The following is a 19,087-nucleotide window of genomic DNA, read 5'->3' as shown; positions in this document are numbered from 1 at the left end:
AACTGAATCTTTGATGATCTTCATCATAGTGAAAATTTACATCCTAATCAATTTGTACGCACCGATAGACTTGATGCCGAAAAGAAGGAGTTGTATCTCCTCGAAAAGCATACAGTAACTGCTCACTGAACAGTGCTCAGGACACATCAACATCGTCATGGGAAATGCAAATGCGCAGATCGAGCAGGAAAACTTCTTCCGCCCTGTAAGTGGTAGCGAAAGCTTACACTCTACTACGAACGATAATGGCCTGCGGCTTATCAATTTCACTGGAGCCAGAGGCATAGCTATCTGTAGCACTTTATTTTGCAAACCGGAATGCTCTACCTTACTTACTTACTTTTACTGGTGAAATATCCCTCAGGATTTCACTTAAGTCACAATGTTATGCCAGCGCACTAGGTGCATGGCCCATTTTTGCGGTATTGTTGTCCGACATTCTTACAACATGTCTCGCTTATTGTACCCTTCCAGCTTTAGCGACTTTCTGGATACTGGGCTCGCCATAAAATTGCGCCAGCTCGTGCTTCATCCTCCGCCTCCTTACGCCATCTCCTCACATTCTCTGCCGAAGATGGTCCTAAGTACACAAGCATTGTCCGTGTCTCGTGCCCGCAAGGACTGCCGGTCTTACGAGTGTACTTGCTACGGGAACGAGATTTACAAGACCTCAACGTCTTGCGGAGCCCGTAGTAGGCAAGACTTCTGGCTACAATACGTCTGCGGGTTGTTGTCTGACGTCACCAATGATCCGAGGTACAAAAATTTGTCAACCACCTCAAACTCATCTCTGTCGCCAAGCTACTGCCTATGCGAGCTCTATCGCGCTCGGTTTCCACGGCTAGCAGATACTTGATCTTCGACGTATCCACATTCAATCCAAGCTTTTCTGCTTCACGTTTTAGCTTGGTGTACTGCTCAGCAACCGCCTGAAACATCCCTCCGATAAGGTCCACGTGTCGTCAGCGAAGCAGATGCACTGACTGGATTTATTGAAGATCGTGCCCCGCAAGTTAGAGGCCGCGCGTTTCATAACACCTTCAAGCGCAATGTAGAACAGGAGGCAGGAAAAACCGTCGCCTTGTCGAAGTCCCTTGCGTGTTTCGAACGGGAGTGATACCGCACCCGAAATCTTCACACAGTACTGTATACCCTCCTTCGTGGCCTTAATCAGTCTTGTTACTTTCGCGGGGAAGCCTTTTTCGTTCATAACTTTTCATAGCTCAAACACACCCTGATGCGACCAAATGGGGTGACCTGCTTTCAGATCGACAAAAATCTGAACGATGGTTGGCAGTTTTCAGACGTTACAGTCATGAGATCGTTCAGGGATTAAACGTGGACTCTGATAACTATCTACTAGTAAGCAAAAATCTGCGCTCGATTGTCCAACGTATTGAAATCGAGCACAACGAGAAAGATACGGTTGAACATCCAATTGATAAACTGGAGCGACGGATGAGTAAATTCGCGTCAGAGGTCACATTTTGGGTACGGCTATGACTCGTCAGAGCGGAGGAAGATGTCGAGCAGCTAGAGCCACTGCAAAGAGTTTCCGTCCCCGGAAGAATCGCCAGCATTGAAAGCGTGTTCTTGCGGAGGCGAAAGGATGCTTCTCCAGGCACGATGCGAGAAACTTCTATAAAAAGTTTAAAGGAATCATTAACCGAAACGTGTCTGCCTCTGTCATGTGCAACGACAGGGAGAGGATTTTATTACCGATATATCAGAGGTGACCAGGTGTTAGAAACAACATTTTTAAGTGGAGCGGGGGCCTAGTGTGGTTGGTAACGTCTCCGCCAACCACACTCGACGCCTGGGTTCGAATCCCACCGCCGACATAGGTGTCGATGGTGGTGAGGTGGCGTGATCCACTTACAACCAACCCAACTGGTCTAGATTCAATCATAGCCGACACCGGGAGATTAAAGCCGTTGGCGCCGGTCCGTTGATAAACGGGTCGTGAGTTAGGGTCCTGGGTATGGGGTCGCCTCCCTGGGCGTCGGTGATTGGCCACAACAGTGGCGGAACTAGACCGACGGAAAATAAGCGAGAATAAAAAAAAAAAAAAAAACATTTTAATGTGCTGTTTAACGACGAGGAAGAGAAAGGCGAGGAGAGAGGAAAGGGTTAAGAACGATGGACAAGCTGTGGATCCACCATCCATGGACGAGGTAAAGAAAGCAACCCTCGATAAATTTCGAAAATTGAACTTATAGACTTATTTCGAGAAATATACTTGCAAACTTATTGTTCAACATCGCATTAGAAGGCACTATTTGGAAGACTGGCGTGTAGGGAAGTGACACCATCATGACGAAATCTCATGTGCTCATAGGTTTTACGGAAAATATCGACATCATTGGTATTAACCGTAGATCTGTAAAAGAGCTCTTTGGACCTCTTAAGAGGGAAACTTCGCGAATACAGCTTGTCATAAACTCTGCCATATCGACTAGTGGCTAGTGGTGAGCCTAGTAGCCCGTCGGATGTTGGTGCCGCGGTGGTGATAGATGGAGAATCATTCAAAGTAGTCGATGAATTTATTTACCTGGATACATAAGTGACGTGCGACAATGAGGTTAGCCGTGATATAAAGAGGCGGATATCGACTTCATTCCTTCTATGGAATGCGTAACCAACTGAGGGCCCGCAGCTTGCATAGGCTGCTGGGAATCTCTATGGCCATGAAACATGGACACTTAAAGTAGCTGATCGGTGAGCTCCTGATGTTTTTGAGCGTAGAACCCTGCGCTCGATCTTTGGTGTAAATTGGAAAATACCCTACAGGGGTCTTACATTTTTTTTTTAAGAAAATGACTAGGTGTTTTTGATCGATTGCATTTTGATCAACTGTGTCATGTAATCTTTTTATATAACCTAAAAACTCATGAACGGAACTATCTTAATACAATTATACCTTTGAACAAGCTTTATTCAATGGTTTGATAATTTCAATGTCAATTACGAATAAACTTACAAATAATTGGTTGAGATTTTTTCCAGCAGGTATTTACGCAACGACAATACACTTCCGGTGTGTTTTAGCATAATTTACATCCACTGTTTGCAATAAGCTGTGCATCGAACATTATTTTTTCCTTCCAGCTTTTTTGCTTGTTTTCTTCAATCGCTGAACGTTCAAATCTCGAAGCGACGACACGTTTCGAGTACTCTTACTTACAGTTTATCTACTGTACAAATCTTGACACTCCAGAAACCTAGTACAGAGCGTGCTCAACTGCACAGCAGTTGCATCCGCTAAATATTGTGCTAGGAATGTTCAATTTAATGTGAAACAAACTGCTCAAAATGCGGTAAGGCTGCAAACCGTTGAACTAAAATTTACTCTCCGTCTCAAGATCAAAATTTGTTTTGTAAATTCTGGAAAATCATGATTATTCTTCCATCAAACGACAAAGACTCCATACTATGCAACATATGCATATAAATTATTCAAATTCACAATCATTGCACACAAAAAATATTCACAGCATCCCTACAGCATGTTTCAACAATTTACTGCTGGAGATGGTAACCTGCCGCGGTTTTTGCGCGGTTACGAACGGATATAGATTAGACTCGACAAGATACCGCGGACTTGCACACTGAAAGCCATAGTGCAAATCGCGCGCGGGAGTAGACGCAGACGGTGGGAAAAAAGTATTGCTTCTAGCCACCTCGATCGGGAAAAGTGTTGCTGCACAGATAAAGAGAGTGGAAAATTATAATTAAAACTGTCGGCTTTGATGTATGCCAGAGATGACGGAGCGGGGCTCTTAAAACTGGCGAGACGGTGCCCGGCTGTTGAGTGTATCTTTCGGCGAAAATGTAATGACGTCGAGACAAGTCGATAACAGAGTATTCTGTTTTTGTGGTGGAATTTATATCTAACCAGCATGCACAGCATAGTGGGTTGTTCATTACTGTTAGCTCGTGGGTTGAAGAAGCACTCCAATAGTACAGTGGGTAAAAGGGGTACGCAGCCGGGCGTCTGGGCTGAACTACCGGATTGATGTAAATTTTCCCTCCGGAAATACAAGATATAATCGCAACTTTTTTACACTCGACTGTAGTGGAAAGCTCTCGAGACTGATAGCACTAATTCTTGCTGGCGCGTCTTTGACGGCTTTGAAGTGAATTTTGGATGGCTTTTGATCTCGGCGAGATTGGAAAATGTACAAACAGAGTGATATGCGGCAATTGACTTACCCGAGATTGGCCACTTTTATCCGGACGTTACTGAAAAGCGGAAAGAAGTACACGTTTATTATGTGCTAAGAAGTGAGGAGTTGTTTTTGTTTCGAACAAAACTTCACTGGACTATTATTGATTTTGAAAAGCATTTTTCGAAAAATACGGGTGTAAAATGCTTAGCTTAAGTTGGGGCCTACAAATCTGAAACGATCTCATTCTTTATTACCACGAGTGATTCATTTTGGTTGATCCCATGGAATACGGTTAAATTGATTACTTTTTACTATATTTCTAAATAACTCGCTTTATGTTGATTTTTCGGGAAATCATATTTATTTAGAATGAGTCCTGATATGTGCCCAAAAAAGCTCGTTTGGCTTTAAATGAAATTTCTATCGTTTGCTTTATAAAATGAATCCAAAAATTTTTTAAACGTTAAAAAGTTTGATTCTATTAGATATGTGTTATTCAACAAAGGCAAATGATAATTATTGGAGCTAAATGATAATTATTGGAGCTAAAAAATATCCATCACAGCTATTTTGAAAACGAGAATAACTATATTTCAAGTTAAAATCTGTTCATTTTGGCTATATCGATTATCGCTAGAACGATTTCAAGTCGCTTCGTCAAAAACTTACTCTAAAATAAGCTGTTTTTTGTTTTTCTCCTGCTAATCAGTATCGTCAAAAAACACCGGGTAGAGTACAGATTGTTCGATGAGCTAACAGTAATAATTATTGCAAAAAAAAATGTTTATCAAAATTTTATTAATGAAATATAAAATCAGCTCTTCAGAGATATCTCATTAAATATCTATTTAGCGTAAATAACCTGAATCATACAATGGACAGCTGACTTCGATTGAAACAAAACTGTCAGTCCAACAGTTGGTGATGAAATAAAAATAATAAGCAGTTGTTTCAAAGAATGCTGCCTTTTTAACAAGACAACTGGTTAGATATACCGATCATTTAGTCACGTTTAAATATTTTTCCTCGAACCCAAACCATAACAGTTTACCCACGTGGTCCAATCTATCGATCGTCCAAACAAGCGGGTCCATTCTCAAATTCCTCGGTAAAATACATAGTTTAGCACATTTTTTCCTGCTTGACAACATGAACCGACGCCGCAGGGATGGAGTTGCAACCATGGCGCAGCGTGAAGCCAGATGACAAAGATTAATTTATTTTAATTAGAATCATTTTAATGTAAATAGAGTGTTTTGCTGCACAGCAAGGATCCCGCAAGTGCTAGCCGTATAATGTCGTAGAAAATCGCAGTAACCGAACCGCTCAAGTGGGCAATCTCGATTCCAGCGGAGTAGTTCAGGAATGGAACGAGTTCCAAACGGGCATACCTTTTATGAACTGCAAGTGGGTATGTTCGGCTGGGCCCGGCTGGCTGCTGGTTGAAAATGCACAAATTATGTTCGTGCGGATGAACCGAACGCGGCGAAAATGTATCGCGGTGCAACCCCGGGTGGATCGTTTCGAGTGTGATTTATCGGGTGGAGGGAATAAAAAGTTGACATATTTTTTATCGCATTGATGGCTGGATGGCAATGGGAAAGAATTCGAAAAATGGCTACTTCTACTACTGAAACTGCAATTAGTCTGAAATTAGCAGTGGAGTATTTTAATGGGTTGTTTGTGGAGCTTTTTTTCGTGCTACATCGAGTTAGATGCAAAAAAAGTTTAAATACACACGCGGTTGAATTTTCTATTGAAATTTGTTTGGGAAATTTAGTCGGGTAATGCATATTGACTTCATATTAAGCACCGGTAGATTGTTTTTGATTTTTAAGCACTAATTTAAGTTAACTATAAAGATACTAATCTGGGTTAAATGAGCACAACAAATAGTAGTTAACTGTAAATGATCTTGCTGGAAAATTCTGCAATGGTGCAATCAATCAATCAAAATTTCCTATCAAGTTCAAAAACAGATTCAACATTTATAACAAAAAATCTTTAACCCGATCAGGTCTTCCGTCCCCTCTGAAGTCAACGATCTCTGAATGAACTTCGCAACATGTGACTCCTCTGCGGTGTGTGCCCTCTGGCTATATTCCACCTGGGGACAGAAACAAACACTATGGGAACCGCACAAAAGTTCACCGGCAATCCAAAACTGGCGAATGTGCAGTTATTTTATTGGAAAAAGGAACCAGCTTCGACGCTTTGAAACGATACAGTCGAGAATGTTCAACACAAGTTGCTGTCTGTTGAGAAAAATGCAAAACATGTGCGCACCGGTGGTGGGTCACCGCTGCCCTATGGTTGCGAGGCATATGCTGGACCGTGCAGTTGTACGTCCAACATGAATGTGGATTTTTTTGGCGCAAACTAATAATTGACTAGATTTTGTTTTAAAATAACTTAAAATAAAGAAAATATAAGCAATTCTTACGCACGACAATTCTTTTAAAGGCGGAAGAAAATCAACGCTTTATGGCCAATGATTTTGTGCCAGTTTCAACGGCAAAAACCACCAAATTGATAAAAATGGCAAAAACCACCAAATGATAAAAAATCGCCAAACCTCTTTTGGTTGATTACACTGGTAATCACAGGTTTAGCCCTGAAACTCAAACTGAAGAAAATTAAAGATTATTTCTCTTTAACCATTCCTGTGAATTTTTATACCCTTAGCAAAGATATCTTTTTCAGCTACTTCAGCGGGTTTTCCCGTAAGCAGACGTAGGATTGGCGAAACCGGTGAGCAATTACTCTAAGGTCTTTTGACCAACTTCTGCATATACTAGGGCCATCAAAATTCACAGTAATGGTTACAAAGCTATAATCGTGTCACAGCAGCTTGTTTTAGCTTATTTACTTTTGTCGACCAGTTTTATGCATTTTAATTTAATATAACATATCCAGCAGGTTCTGTTACGTTCAAAATGTGGTCAAATTTATACTGTCAAATGATGGCATATGGCAGTACTCGTTGTATCTTATATACGATAGACTGACGGAAACTGACGGACATGAAATTAATAGCAGTCAATAACAGTACAGTGCCGTTTCGGTTTTATCACGGTCATGAGGTTAATATTTTTTGTTGAATAGCATTGAAATCTAGCAAAAAATATTGATTTTTATCATTTCACCAGATCCAAAGTTTTCTTGGATTCACGGGAAGATGTTTTTTTTTTGACCGTGATAAAATCGAAACAGCTCTGTAGAGACATTCCATGGAAAATATGTAAATTTTTTTTTAGCATGTCCCTTCAGATTTCGCTGAAACTTTTGTTCCTTTTTGACAAAAAGTCATTTTATTCAGTTCTGCATGTAGACTCGTGACTGCATTCCCAAAAGAGCCTATCCAGAATGGTGACTGATGGATAAAAATTTCTATATCAGAAAACGATTTGTTTGATTGGAGTTGTAGGTAATCAAATTGCGGTTCTACACAAAATATATACACCGTAAAAAAAAACTTTTGTTCTGTGCAAAATTTTCCAAATTGTCACAAAATATTATATATATCAAAAAGTACCATTTTTAAAAATTTAATCTTTACAAATTGAAGATGACAATATGTACTACTATCTGTCAAAATTTAATGATGGTAAAATGAAAACAAAGAAGTTACGAACGTTTTAAAAAAGGTACCATGGAACGTGGTGAAATTGATCAATTTTTATAACAATTTCCAATTAACTAGCTTCAAGTACATTTTCCCGAAATAGTATAATTTTAAAACAAGTACTGGTATGTGCTCCAGTAAACCTCTACGGCTATTTGTGAAATTTCTATCGTCTACTTCATGAAATAAATTTGATAATTCTATAAGGTACTATGAGGTAAATTGGGGTGAAATTGATTACTATTGAAATCCATACATTCTTTTGGCAATGTGCTTTTTTTTCGGTATGCTAAAGATAAATGATGATTTCTGTACTGAAAAATATCATTCACAGCTAGTTTGGAAACAAAAATAACGATATTTCAGGATAAAACTTGTTTATTTTCGTTCACGAGCTGCTTGTTGCTAAATTTGCTCTTATTTGATCGTCGTTAGACCGATTTCAATTCGGTTTGTTGCAAAAGCTCAAAAACTAGCTCTGAAATTAAAATCTTTGTGGTTTTCTGCGAATTCATCAGTATTTATTCAATGGTATGGAATGATCATTGTTGAAAATTACATATTTTAAGCTTTTATCAAACTTTACTCACTTCTCCAAATTTAACGTAATTAATCCTCAATTGAGATTACTTTAAGTAAATTCAATTCTTTTTTTTTTTTGTTATTTGGAAACTTGTTTGATCAAATTTGATTGAGTTTTGACTGCGTTAGAAGAATGTTTCAAAAATATGAAAAATTTCTCCGGGCATGCAAGGGTTAACTTTGACAGGTATGTGAATCATGCAAAAGTTGCGTTTAAGGACACGTTAACATTGCCTAGTGTTGTAAGAGCAATATCTTCTGATTAGTATTTTTTATCACGAATTTTCAGGTGATCAATTTCACCCCATTCCACGGTACTTTTTGAGATATTTAATATTTTATGACAATTTGGAAAATTTGGCACAAAATTTTTTTTTTTACTGTATATATTTTTTCTAGAACCGCAATTTTATTACCTACAACTTTGCTGAAGACACCATTCCATTCAAACATGTCGTTTTTCCGTTACAGAATTTTTTTATCCATCAGTCACCATTTTGGATAGGCCCTTTTGAGACAGTAGTCGCGAGTCTACATGAAGTACTGAATTCTTTATCAGAAAGGAACAACTGTGAAAAGTTTCAGTATTTGTTGTATTTGTACAGTAAGAAACTAAAAACCTCAAAAAAATCTTCGATTGAGTGACATTGCGGCAGATTCGTTGGGTTCCGTTTTTTGGATACAATTAATGGGGTCGAGTGGCGCAGGAACGTTTGTGTTTTTTTTTTTGCGTAATGTGATGACGCTTTATCCAGCCAAAATGCATATATCCCATCAGCAATTTGTTTTTGGATAAATGGAATTAAAATCTTGATCACATCTTGGTTGATAGATAAACTAGGGGAATTTCAATTCCCTAGCCACTGTGCTCCCACAGACCGTTATTATAAAAAAATGCACCAAAGAATCTGAGTACACCATTCGATTCGTTATGACGTCCAGAATCTCTGGTCAAAATTTCAAAATCATCGTACGGTACATTTTTGAGTAATGCCTTTTTGAAGGTCGTTAAGTACCAAAAAGTGATATAAAAACTACGAAATACTTATTGTAAAGCACGTTTTTCAACCACCATTTTATGAAATAACTTCCAAAATAGCTCTTTCACATTCCAAGTATTATATTTGAAAACATTAACAATTAGTGAAAAGATTTATTTGGAAATCTTAAAGTGCACAGTGGTCTATACTCGAAAAATCGTGATCGTTTTAGATTTGACTGTGAAAAATTGATTTTATGTACTCAATGTCTTCAGCAAAATTGTTTCAAAGAACAAAGCCTTACTTTTGGCGTTTTTGGTTTTTCGATAAATCCACCTAACAGTAAGGTAAAATAGGGGAAAGTTGGCAAAGACGGACACCCTGAGGTTTAACCTAAATAATTAGTCAGGTATTGCTATTTAGATCGTAGTAGTCATACAAATTGAAACTTGAGATCATTTGTTGTCATAATTATTTTTGGTAATAGTGAACTTCCTCCAAGTTTCATGTATTTTGGGTCTTCAAAAATATTGTTGTTTTTGACATGGTTGGGAAAGACGGACACTACGATGGTAAAGGATAACACTCACAAAAAAGATGTAGTACGTTACGTATTCGTTTAATTTATGTGTTAAGTGATGGTCATACACTACTCTACGTTATTAGAGTACATCTATACATCACGTGAACAGTTTGGGAGGGTGGGTTAGAATGAAGGCAAAAATTCAAGACCTATATGGCCTGTTCTAAATGCTAAGTGGTTAATATCTACTGGTTTCACTCGCGGGTGTACTTTGTAAACATCTGTAGTACACAAGTGATATTACATGTGAAAATTCTTGCAAAATCCGTGTGTCCATCTTTCCTCACTTTAGTGTGTCCGTCTTACCCGACCTGGCTGTAAATTTTACAAACGATCATAACTCTTTATCGGAACATCGAAAATCTGCTGGATTTCCACTAGAAAACCGAGGAAAGACTTTTTATATTATTGGGAACAAATGAAAACACTGAAGTTTCACGATTTTTCCACTATTTTGCGTGAAATGAAAATTTGACAGTTTGCTTGCTGAAAACCGACAATGCATCTCAAAAGTAATAACACACTACAAAGAAGCTATTCGCATCCGCATCACTCAACTATCACAATACATTCTAGTTTGTGAAATATTAAAAGTTTCCATCTTACCCGCAGTGTCCGTCTTTACCTACTTTCCCCTAAATATTTTTTTCTAATTTTCGATATACCAGATTGCTTCCTTCGGCAAAATTGTGGAAAATTTAAAAGAAAAACAATTGCTGAATACTGCGATCTCCTATCTGTACGTTTGTCACGACAAAATAGAGTTTTTGTGAAACAAGACCCCCCCCCCTAAAAAAAACAGTTTTTTGTCTATATTTTTTTGTAACGATCAAAACAACGCATAATGCTCTAAGATTTCATTCCTTCAACTAAGCTTCCCTCAAGACTTTGTAAAATTTATTGTTTTGACAATCACATGACATGTGTAGAAACTATTTTGGAAGTTATTTCATAAAATGGTGGTTGAAAAACATGCTTTACAATAGGTATTTCGTAGTTTTTATATCACTTTTTTGTACTTTACGACCTTCAAAAGGGCATTACTCAAAAATGTACCGTACGATGATTTTGAAAATTTTGAGCAGAGATTCTGGACGTCATAATTAATCGAATGGTGTACACAGATTCTTTGGTGCATTTTTTATAATAACGGTCTGTGGGAGCACCGTGCTAGCAGCTTTTGCATTCATCCTAGCTGATGTTTTCGGAATAATTGTTTATATGAATGAAATCTTCAAAAAATCTTTAATCAATATACGGAAACCTACTGAAACATTTGCTCGGCGAACTCTAATGTGGATGGATTGGGATAAATGGAACCTGAGCTAAGTTTGAATAAAGTGCTACTTGCTATTATTTTCAACCCTATATGTTCTTAAAGTTAGCGAAAAAAGGCTAAGATAGCTCACAGCAAATGAATGGAAAATTAGCTATTCGTCAACCAAAATGCGGTTAATGGTGATTTTGTGATGCTAAGTATCATACTATTGAAAAATGTAGAGCCTTGTTGAACCGGCAGAGCAGCATTTTGGCGCAGCAAGGCTGAGCAGGTGACTTATTCGATCGCAGAGTTCTAACCGGCGGACTGCAGCACTGCATAGCATTGCAGAACACGTCCGGACATGTTAGTAATTTTGTCCGGATTTGTAGCGTTGTTTACTTTCAGCCTTTACAGCCACGGTTAATAGCTGTGAGTTATTATCGTTGTCTTGTTTGCTTGCTCGCAGTGTGTGTGGATCGGAGAACTAGATTCATTCCGTGTTACCAAACAATTGATAAAAAATGAGAGCTGAAAAAAATTATCACTGGAATTTACCGCTTCACATCATCAAATCGATTAACCCCAAACGAGTATATTTCCCAACATATTTCAAAACATACATTGACATAAGACCCTATTGCCGTCATCACCTTTGTTCAGCAACTCCTATCTCAACCTCCACGGGGTACCGACTGGGACACGAGTAACCTTAGCGAAGATCGGGTAACCAATCCCCGGTGGAAACTTTGGTCGTATGTTGACTGGGAAAGGGGTTCATACGCAGGTGTGTCCCCATGTTAGGGGCGGCGTACAACGGCGTCTGACCCCGTTCAGGCGGCTGAAACGTGAAATGCGGTACCTCGCCAGCTATATTTAAGACGGCAGTCCCGTCGCGAGGCTAGGTATCGCCGCCCTAGTAAGGTAGCATACAAAGTCTAAACTATTACGTACAATCCAGATAATATATATTACGGGACGGAACAATCCGGCACGGACCTCGTCGATCGAAAAATGATAACGATTATTGAAAACTCGATACTTGGAATGTAAGGACTCTGCTCGAACCAACACGCGCAGGTATTCTGACTAGAGAGCTCAGGAAAGTGAATGTGAAGATAGCAGCTATCCAAGAGGTGCGGTGACCACAGACGGGCAAATGTGACTTCCGGGCAGTAGATCCAATTGGGAACACTTCATATAAGTACCACATCTACTACAGTGGTAACGTACAAGCAGAAAAAGTAGTCGGTTTCGTGCCAATTGGGAAACAGAAGAAGCGTGTCATTAGATGGAGGCCGATATATGCGTCTTGAGGATTTAGAGCAAATTCTTTATTTATAGCCTAAACAAAGTGTGCAAACCGACTGATGATAAACTCGATGACGAGAAGAAATCTCTTCAAGAAGACTTACAGTAGAGAAAGCTTCCACTCTTCTACGAACGATAATGGCCTAAGGCTTATCAATTTCACTGCGCCAGAATATTCGTAAGCCCACCTGGATGCACCCAAATCGACCATGTTCTGATCGATGGTCGGCTCTTTTCAGACGGTACAGACCTAAGATCGTTCAGAGGACCAAACTTTGACTCGGATCACTATCTCATGGTATCCAACGGTTATCAACTGGAGGAGTGACTGCAGAGTACTTGCAGAAAGTTGATAAGCGGATCAAGGAGTAATTTAGAGGGGGCCTGAACGAACAGTGGAGACATATTCACAGTACGATCAGCACCACAGCGCGAAAAGTGCTGGGTACAGCGGCGACAAGCACGCCCAACGAGGGGTTTGACGCTGAGTGCCAGCGAGCGACGGATGAAAACAACCGCGCCAGAAGTCACATGTTGGCTACGACTGTGACACGTCAGAGCGTAGGGAGTTATCGAGCAGCTAGAACCGCTGAGAGGAATCAAGAACCGAAACGTGTCTGCCCCTGTCATGTGCAATGATAGGTAGGGGAACCTGGTTACCGATAAATCAGAGGTGGCTATAGGCGTTGGAAGCAACATTTAAGTGTGCTGTTGAACGGTGAGGAAGACAGAGACGCCCAAAGGAGCAGGTTGAGAATGATGGACAACCTGTGGATACGCCAACCATAGACGAGGTGAAGAAAGCAGTAAAAAGCTGAACTGCAAGGCAGCTGGGCAAGACGGCATTCCCGCTGAGCTTATGTTTTTACCTAAATTTTGGATGTAGTCGCAACCGTGGCAAACTTCGGCAACAAAACTTTTAAGCTGATTTCCTACATAGAAATCATTTTTTCTAGTGTCAGGCCTACTATGATCAAATTTTACAGTATCTAATGAGAGATTGGTTTTGCACAGTATTTCGAACAACTTTTTCTTTGACACCAAAAAATCCAAGCTATCATTGAAGCTGTAGAGCGTTGCAAAGTAATGTATTTTTTTTAAAAAGATATCAAAAAACGTCAGTATGCCAAGCTTTTAAAAGTCATTAAAATTCCAGATTTCAGGATATTGCGTCCATGTTTTGGATTTTAACACTTGAATGTCATAGCAAGAAAGAAAAATTCCCCAAGCGATTCCCCACTGTGGAGGGTGGTAACCCGTCGGATGTTGATCTTGCTGTATTGATAGATGGGGAATCATTGGAAGTAGTGGAAACCCGTCGGATGTTGATCTTGCTGTATTGATAGATGGGGAATCATTGGAAGTAGTCGACGATTTTTTTACCTAAGTACATTGGCGACGTGCGACAAAGAGTTAACCGTGAGCTAAACAGACGAATAGGTCCTTTTGCGGATTGCGTTACCAACTGAGGTCCCGCAGCCTGCAAACCCGTACAAAACTAGCACTCTATAGAACACTGATTCTCCCAGTAGCCCTCTATGGCCATGAAGCATGGACAGTGAAAGAGGCTGCTGGACGAACTCTTAGTGTTTTTGAGCGTAGAATTTTGCAGTCAATCCTTGGCGATAAACTGGAAAATGGTATTTGGCGCAGACACATGTATTATGAAGTGTACCAGGCATACAAAAATTCGGCGGATATAGTCAAGCGGATAAAACACAGTGGGCTGGGCATGTAGCTAGAATGCTGGAGGAACGATCTGCACAAACTATATTTAGCAGAAGTCCCGATAGAGGCCTTCGACTTCTAGGTAGACCCCGAACTCGTTGTATTCTGGATTCGGCACTGGATCGACAATCGGTCTGTCGCCGCAAAGGTAAAGTAAGTAAGACAATCTGTCATAATTCTACGTTAAATTACGGTCGTGTCTTATGAACAACCTCTTCAATTTTTTCAAATTGTGTGTCAATTCGTAAGAGCATCAAAAATGATCCCGTTGGGTGTTAATATAACAGAATTTATAACAAAAATGTTTCTACTAGTATCAAACCCAAAGCAAATTTTGTTACTAACGTACCATGGAACGCGGGGAAATCGATCAATTTTTATAATATTTTCCAATTGACTTGGTGCATGTACTTTTTTCCCGAATTAGTATATATTTAAAACAAGTACTGATATGTGCACTAGAAAACCTTTATGGCTATTGGTGAAATTTCTATCATCTACTTCATGAAATAAATTCGAGAATTCTATCAGGCACTATGAGATAAATCGGGGTGAAATTGATCACCCTTGAAGTCCATACATGCTATTGGAAATGTGCTTTTTTATTATCAATCATAGCTAGTTTGAAACGAAAATAACGATATTTCAGGTTAAAATTTATTCTATTTGGTTCAGGAGCTGCAGTTTGCTAAATTAAATTTTTAAATTTACTTTTTTTTGATATTTGGAAACTTGTTTGATCAAATTTGATTGAATTTTGACTGAGTTAGAAGAATTTTTCGAAAATATGTGAAATTGCACAGGGCATGCAAGGATTAACTTTGACAGGTATGTGAAACGATATTAGTTTGCTTACGGGAAAACTCATTCAATTCTTTAAAAAAATTATCTTTGCTAGGGGTATCTGAATTCACAGGAATGGTTAAACAGCCATATTTTTAAAAATGTTTTAAGTTGAGTTTTAAATCTGTATTCACCAGTGTTATTTTTGTAACTACGAGCCTCCTGGTATTTTTGGCTGATTGGGTGCTTATAAACACACAATCTTTAAAGCACCCACCGTCGTAATTTTGCAATAGTTTCATTTGTAAACGATATCGTTTCATAGCGCATTGATCCAGCTCTACTTCTATCCAAGCTAAATTCGTCTAATAGAGTGGGAAAGGAAATGTTTAAGTACAAATCGTTACTATGCGTTAGTGTCCAAGGTGTTGAGAAAGGATGGCAGTAATAGATTAATTCGTGGATTTAAACAAAATTTGTTATTTTTCAATTTAATTCAATTCAATAACGTGTCTTCAAAAAAAGTTTGTTTTGCTGCTAAAAATAAAACCATAGAAGAATTTCTGATAGATTACTGCTAAAAAGTCGTGAATCGGATGTACATGACTGAGATATTAGCGCTCAAAACATGTATCTTTCTGTAAGACCGAGCCTGCAAAAACATTTTTAGCTTGTTAAAAGTCAAAATTTCTGCAAGACCATGATTGGCTCGGTTACCCAGATCTAGCATATATGGTAAGAGAGTAATCGCGTTCCAACCATCGATAAGCCGCAAGTGTGCGCACGGCATTGGAGACAACATCTGTAGCGAACCGGCGACGGCGGCTGGTTGCTGGCTCGAATAGGCCGGATTGCGGCTAGTCCTGAATCGATGTCAACTGTTAGCTTGTGGAGCTTGTTGATTCGAGCAGTCCAATTTAAATGTTAATGAAGTTTTTCACTCGACTCGACTGGGCAACTCTGGGGAAGGGAAGGATGGCAGCGACATGCACCTAAATCAAAACTCTGTGCAGAGTGTAATTAATTGCGATCCGACGAGACGTTGTTATGATCCCGTAATGGAGATACTTTAAGCGTATACCTATCGGGGCTGACGCAACGGGTGACCACAACACGTACTTAACTGAAATATCATGCTTCGGCTGCACATGATGTTGAGAAAGAAGGACTTCTGGCTCTTTGAAAAATGTTTGTCGTGAAATGCGGCGATTCAGATGTTGGACGTAACAACCAACTAACGATATTCACAGTTAAACCGCTCAAGTTTTTGACTGCTATCAAATAAAACTAATTATCATATAATTAATTTCCGAAGGCTATTGAATGCTATGGATAATGTTTAACATAACAGCCATCGTAAAATTTCAATCAAGGACGGTAAAATCCAGTGATTCTAACGAAGCCTCAAACCATGCCAAAATAAACATACAACCCTTGGTGTATTCAAATATTGACAAGTGATTTTACATTGCTACTTTAGCTGCAGCCCCAGCCGTAAACTAACCGACAAGCAAAGAAATGCGCCCGCAGTCATAAATTTGCTTGTTTCGATCGCATTCGAAGTTATTATACTGGTACTGACAATTTTCCGCAAAATAAATACAGTTTTTTTTTATTTTGCCGATCGTAAATATATTTATGATATCGTCCGCGTATAAGCAACGACATCAACCCACAAGACTTTATATAGAACCAGGGATGGGATGCACCGACAACTGAATTTTCCAAATACAGCGAAACGGCCGCTGCTTGGTTCCTGGCAATAGGTATAAATTATGTTTACAATATAGTTTTAATTGCACATTTAACTGGGAGAGTGCAATAAATACCTTCTCGTTGCAGCATATAATCAGTACTGATAGACACAGAAATGACCCCGAGGTGAAGTGAAGGCAGACGTGTGAAGGAATACCTGATCCACGCAGAGTTGGGTCGTTGTCGTTGTCGCCGGCATATATTGTGCTTACCATGCGCCAACTCTCCAGGAGATGATGGTCCGGTAATGAGCAATAAAATCGCATCTGAATTCAAAAGATAAAATCACGAAACAAAACGGAACGTACCAACGGAACAGATTTCCCCAGTCGCCGGACGGGCGTTCGTCCGACAGCGTGGGGCGTGTGAAGCTTTGTATCAGCGATCGATCGTTTGCTGTTTGTTCACCTAATGAAACAAACGCTCCGCTGGTTATGTGTGTCAACAGTTTTCCCCTCACCGTGAAGCGTCATTTTGCGTTTGTTGGTCTTGGTCCTGAGTCTCTTTTGCGTTGAAAAAAGGACTTACAATGCAATAAAATCATCAACCAATTATGAGCTTTTTTGTTAGAGTTTAAATAAAAAACATATTTGGAAGTCTTGAGGCGGAGAAATCATCTGTATCACTATGGATGAGAGAAGGAATATAGGGGAACTACTCCATTATTCATCTCATTTGGCCGATATTCACGAAGAATGCACGGGTTAAACATCAAATTTTCACGAAATTATTGAAGAAATAAACTAAATATGCTTACGTGTTCTTATGGAATCATGCAGCATTGTATATTCAGTAAAATTAGCTAAATTTACCCTGAAATTTATAAAACAAACCGTTTTTCACCGTTTTCCATCTCAAAACTTGAATCACTGCTCAATTATTCATCTCACGACGTCCCCATATTCATCACATTGTTAATCATGAATGAATCACATTATCATAAATGAACGTAGCCGCAGCCTGTCGTAGTAGGCTACCTAGATATCCGCTGTAGTTGTTCAAGTACAAAATTGGTAACCTAGGTAACCACTACAGTGCTGTAGATTTATGTCAATCATGTTGGAATAATTCAACATTTTCAGTATGATTTTTCCTTTTTAAGAGAAACTGATTTGGCAACTTTTGATTTTCTTCAAGGCAGTGAAAACAGATGAAAATACATACAGTTGAAATTTAGGATTTGTGGAAATTCATCTCATATATTTCTGCTAATTCAAGCTTGTATTAGAAATTTGAGGTGAACATTTCAAAGATTAAAGTATTGTTGGTATAGTGAGTGATTTTGTTTATTGATTAAAATAAAAAGTGGTCCGCTAGTGATGAAAAAAACTTTGGTTGGCTGCTGAACGAGTCCCGTTGTAGCCTATAGAACAATGCGCGGATTTTGTTTGCGCAGGTAGGTGATTGAATTAAATGAGTTTTCGAGTTAAGATGCCCGACTATAACATCAAATTCAGTGCTTTTAAGTGAGTTTTTGAGGATTATACTTTATGAGGAACCTAAAGTGTACTAAGAAGAACCCGTTCCATGGATTAGCAGATTAGTTTAAGAAGAAAATATTGCGTTTTTCCTATTTTCAATTGTGTTTTCATGTTGTATGAGATGAATATATGGGCTGAGATGAATAATGGAGTAGTTCCCCTACAAGGATGAGCTCTGGAAAATGATGTTATCTTGCGAAATTCGCAAGCGCTGTATATGACCCATTTACCCACCGTTACGTTTCCTACGCTACGAATTATTACAATAAAAATTAACCTACATTCATAAACGATACATCACAGCGATTGAGTGGTACGAAACGCATATTTACTGGTGAAACACAACAACGAAACTCATAAAGATGCACGAGAAGTAACTTTAACAGAACATTATGGACGTCATCGGCATTTGCCTAGTTATTGGTAGAATTGATCACTGGGTTACGGTTATCGAAAGACTTCTCTCAAACCAACTGATAATAATCTTATAACGTGTAAATTTCGCAATTACCTACTCTAAAAAATAAGGTCAGCTTTCGGCCTTCAATAACCAGTGCACTGTGGTTGAGGAGTCGATTTTGACGCGCTTAATTGATAACACTATGTAAAATTATTATGGGCTTCAAATGGTGAATTGACAACTTGGAAGGTCAAATAAATGTTGTGAAAAAAAAAACTTGGAAGGAGCGTCATACTTAGCTTCGGCCCTCACAAGTTCCAATCTCACACCTCCTCGAGTCATATGATATAATCGGAGTTCGGTAAAAGTTATATAATTGTGAAAGTGTGTAAAAGCGAATAATAAGAGTATTCGGTGTACAATATTTCCACC

General features: G+C 39.0%; 1 protein-coding gene across 3 annotated transcripts in view; it reads right to left on the bottom strand.

Moving 5' to 3' along the window:
- The window catches only part of LOC129722997 (uncharacterized), a 95,259-nt gene that overhangs the window by 32,138 nt on the left and 44,034 nt on the right, over positions 1 to 19,087 (bottom strand). For 2 of the 3 annotated variants that reach the window (XM_055676905.1, XM_055676908.1), the window contains exon 2: positions 4,213 to 4,242. The exons of the other annotated variant lie outside the window; for it this stretch is intronic. The gene's annotated coding sequence lies outside the window, so the exon portion shown is untranslated. The remainder of the gene's footprint in view (positions 1 to 4,212; positions 4,243 to 19,087) is intronic. 3 annotated transcript variants of the gene reach the window in all.

This window comes from Wyeomyia smithii, chromosome 2 (assembly GCF_029784165.1).
Source record: "Wyeomyia smithii strain HCP4-BCI-WySm-NY-G18 chromosome 2, ASM2978416v1, whole genome shotgun sequence".
NCBI classification, from domain to species: domain Eukaryota; kingdom Metazoa; phylum Arthropoda; class Insecta; order Diptera; family Culicidae; genus Wyeomyia; species Wyeomyia smithii.
Note: the sequence above shows the minus strand (reverse complement) of the source record. Positions and strands in the feature narration are given on the sequence as shown.